At 42.8% G+C, this 4,546-nt stretch overlaps 1 non-coding gene across 1 annotated transcript; it reads left to right on the top strand.

The window, feature by feature from the left end:
• The first annotated feature begins 4,060 nt into the window (after nucleotides 1-4,060).
• TRNAN-GUU lies at nucleotides 4,061-4,134 on the top strand. Its single transcript has one exon. It is a non-coding gene; the product is annotated as a tRNA-Asn (tRNA).
• Nucleotides 4,135-4,546: the final 412 nt, after the last annotated feature.

Genomic DNA, 4,546 nt, shown 5'->3' with positions numbered 1-4,546 from the left:
ACTCATTCTTATTTTCGTGATATTCACTATCATTTTAAGAACTCTTAAGCATTCTTAGTATGTTTAGTTCAAAAAACCTGCAAGGACAGGAAATTTCTCCCTTTCTTACCATGATAATAAGAAGCGCTTGAGAGAAGTAAGTGCTATGGGAGAAGCATCATTATTGCTCTCCTCAGTGTTATGCTCACTTCTTATGCCAGTAAAATTTTATTCTTTTCACATTTTTGAAGCAGTATCTTAGGATTGTTTTGGTGGGTTTTGTTTGTGTGTGTGTGTAAACTATGAAACTGATTGCCATAATGATTGTACTCTCTTCAGTAGTCACTCAGAACAGATAGATGGCAGGGAACTGCAATTAAAAATCCTCCTTATAGTGTGTTGAGTGAGATCTGTACATCAGTTCTGAATGTACCCCTCTCTGTTTGTTTTGGGTTGTTTGGGGTTTTTTTGTATCTTTTGTCATAGCTGCAGACTATGTTCCAAGTTGCTGATAATAGTAGTGGCTATTGTATAATTTTGTCACAAGCTGCACTGAAACAACTTTTTGTTTCTTGGAAAGTAAGTGCAACTATACGTTTTGTGATCCAGAACTGGGTAGCCTAGGCCATTTCCTTTTGGTAAACATAGTTATAGAAGTTGAGAGAACGGTTGACTTTTAGGTTACCCAACAGTATGCAATTAGCAACACCCCAAGATTTCTGGATTTTCTCAACTAGCCTCCTTTTGTATGACTCACATTATAAGAGAAGGCAGAACTAAGTGAACTGGAGAGGTCAGTAAAATACTATTGTTCAGCCTTGTTCTTTGTTTTTAAGGTAAGTTGATCCTATTGGCAGGGATGTCCTTTCAGTTATAACACTTCTCTGACTTTACTGAAAGGCCCAAGAGTAGAAGTTAATAAAGTCTTAAAAAAGGTATGGTAAGCTGCCTTTGTATTTGAAAAACAGAAAATCTGTATACACACAACTGAATAAAAAAGCTAAAAATGCATTTTATTTGAAGAATGAAAAGAAGTCTTGCAACTGATCAAGAAAAACTATCTATACCTGCTTCTGCCAACCTTTTGAATCCTTCTACAGGAATAATCTTTCCATGGTCTGATGCTTGCAGCTGCATAAAAAATGCCACTTTTGTCATGGAAATCTTATTCTCTGCTTTTAGTAATTTTAATAGCAATGTTGAATTATGTTAGTTGTCCATTTATTTTAATGTCTTGGTTCTGGTATGGACTAGAATCATGTTTCAGAGAAAGCCACAGGAAATCTTTGGATGGTAAGCTGTGTACTTACAGACTTCTGTTACAAAGTAAGCAATCGCGAATATATTTGGGCAGAAGCTGATCAGCTGTTCTGAAATTTTTTGTGACTGTGAATTTTTGTAGTGTGGGCCGAGTTGTAACTTGAGAGTTGACAAAAAGTTGATGAAAAATGACACATAGAATAATAAATAATGTAGGTGCATGTGCTTGTTGGGGGGTAAATGGTCCTTTCCTCTGAGAAACTGTAGAAATAGTTAATGAGTAATTCTGTGATGTAAGTGGGAAGATTCTTTTGTCTCTCTTACATCCTACTGAATTCATTTTAGGAACAGTTCTGAATGAATAACTAGACTTGTTTTTCTGAACAGAGGATGAGAATATGGTATGTTTATAAAACTCATAAACAATACCCAGTCTCACCCTCTGTCCTGTGTTAACTTTCTCTGACATTCAGGAACCAAAGCCTATATTTGAAGAAGATTGCAGATGTCATAGCAATAAACATGCCAGTTCCTGGATCTCAAAATAGCAATAAAATAATGTTATAAAATATTTAAATACAGGAAATATAAAAATAGTTTACTATTACAGAGTATAATATTTTCATATATTCATATGTAATTTAATTGTATACATTTACGTTTTAATAAAAATAGAAAATAAAACATTATCCATAATTAGTGAATCCAATAATGGCATTTAAATTATATACACTAGATACTGGGAAAAACTTGGCAACTCCAGATACAATTCGCAAGAAACAGCCTATCAACAAAAAAAGCCATCCAGAAATAAAGAACAAAAAACACTGATAGGGAGGACGATTAATCTGAAGTAGCAGCCCTTTCTGGTTTCTGAACGCCTTAAACAGCACTCGGCCTCTTCCTTTCTACTGAAGATAAAGTCAGAAACCTTCTCCTAAGGGTAGACAGCTAATCTTTTCCATTTGCAGAGCAGTGATAGATAATGTTGCTCTCTGCTATGATGGCTCACTGGTTAGTGCTTCAACAGTCAGTGAAAGTCATCCATGTTAAGATCTTTCGCTGATCTCTTGGTTTCAAGCTGAAGAGGTAACATTCACTTCTGCGTATGTTTCTCGTTATTTTCTTTTTTACCTTGTAAGACTTTAAATGGAAGACTGAGATTCAGTGAGGAAGAATGCTGAGAAGAAAGGTGCCAAGTGACTCTGTAGCCTCACCTGCAGCGCTCTCGCTGTCCTGACACATTGAATAGGCAGTTTGGTACGTCTAATGCCAGGTGCTGTGTTCCTCTGAGACACCTCGAAGTCAGAGCTTGTGCTCAGTATCAGCATAGGAAAGTCCATTTTTAGATCTGGCCTCAACACAGATTTTGAAAACAGTCAAGTTTACATTCATTAAAACTAACGGGAATATTTATGTGTATAAAGTAAAATGTTTCAGGGCCCAAAATCCATGCCCAAGTGTTCATCTACTGCTCTATGTGTTACGCCTTTGTTCAGACCAGAATTTTGCTATTTCCACTAAATAATTTGCTTGTGTGTAAAATCACAGGACTGTTTACTTGTCCTCCTACACAGAGAAAATAGAAGTGATCCAGCCTGTGAACTGATTCTTCTGACTGAGAATAGCAGAGGTCTGGGTAGGAAAGCATGCCACAGTGGGCATGATGGCCCAAAAAACAATCTTTAAAATAATTAATTACTGTTGAGGGCTTGCATATCTTGTCTTTCTCCTCCATGTTTTGAAAGATGTAGTTCAGTAAGGTACCAATGATACACAATGAAAGAATTGAGCAGTACTGTGATAATAGTGACATTTATGTCGCTTTTTTCAAAGTATTGGAAAAATGGGAAAGGCTAAGCTATGGGTAATAAAGGGACAGCTTAAAGTTACTCACTGGGCTGAGAAATGAAGTCTTATGGTGTTGAAGAGCAAGGCATTGTACAAAATATGAGAGCTGGAGTAACAGGCTTTTGCTCTTCTTCTGCTGAAGACTCTGGTTTCAGGAGTGACCTGGGCCGCCTTGGTCTTGGGTGGGCAGAGGCTAGGAGATACCCCACGTCTGCTTGGAAAGGAGTTAGTACTCATCCTTGTAGTAGGTGTTGTGTGCCTGCTCGACTCCAAAGGCTTTCAGCAGACAGAGGAGCCATCGGGCAGAACTTCATGGAGCCATGGGGACAATGTGAAGCAACTGACACAGTAAGAATTCAAAGAGATTCGAACAGTATTAGTCTGTGAAAGAAAAAGGGGAAAACATTTGCTTATGTTTGGATGTGAAAACTGTATTTGGTGGGGCTGTGGGTGTAGATTTACTGTAAGGTAATGTGGGAAGCAGGTTTCAATGAAACAGTAATAGGAAGGTCAGCTTTTCTTCACGGCTGTTTTCAGTCACTTGGAAAGGTAAATATAATTTACCTACGTACCTGGATGGGGATGCTGTCTGTTTTAAACAGCCCACCTATTCCCTGCAGTCACTTAAATTGCCTTTTAAATATACTAATAGGGCAAATTTTCAACGATATTTGGGAATTACATTTTGGCTGGCATGTGTAACGAAGGAATTAGCAGCAGCCAAGAAGAAGCTGTTTTAACTCTGATTCGTGAATTTACTCCCCAGAAAAAGAATGCTGTTCTGAACAACGATCTCGGGAATTAGCCTTTCGTATTCTTTTAGCATTTCGCAAGATTCGCTCTTCGTAGGCCGGGACTCGCACGCACAACCGCGCAGCGCGGTGGCCCGCAGGACGGAGGCAGCGGAACGCGCGACAGGCCTGGGCGCCGCAGCACATGGGCGGCGCGGCGGAGGCGGTACCCAGCGGCAGTCTCTGTGGCGCAATCGGTTAGCGCGTTCGGCTGTTAACCGAAAGGTTGGTGGTTCGAGCCCACCCAGGGACGGGTTCCCCTTTTGGCTCGCCGCTTCCCCTGCAGCGCCCGTCGTTTTGTGCGTGTGCGCCGGGGGAGGATGTGAGATTAGCGCCGGCGGCCCTGCAGGCGCCGCGTGTTTCTGGGCAGGGGGGCCCGCGGCGGGGAGCGCGGCGCGGCAGCAGCCCCAGCTGCGGCGGAGGCAGCTGCCCCCCGCGCCAAGCTCTGGCAGCGAGCGGTGTCGCCTGCGGGGCGAGGTGGCCTCGGCCTGCGTCGCCCGGCCCCCAGCGCCGCGAGAGGCTGGGGCCCCGAGCCCCTGTCCTCGTCCCCCGCTGCGGGTCCCCGCGGCCCCCACTGCGCTGAGCGCCGCGGCCGGCGGGCGAGAAGGGGCTGGCTGCGGCTCCGTCCCGAGGCGGGCGGGCACCAGAGTTTCTTCACGCGCTGC

The sequence above is a fragment of the Falco naumanni genome, chromosome 4, assembly GCF_017639655.2.
Source record: "Falco naumanni isolate bFalNau1 chromosome 4, bFalNau1.pat, whole genome shotgun sequence".
Classification (NCBI taxonomy): domain Eukaryota; kingdom Metazoa; phylum Chordata; class Aves; order Falconiformes; family Falconidae; genus Falco; species Falco naumanni.
This window is presented reverse-complemented; position numbering and strand designations above follow the sequence as displayed.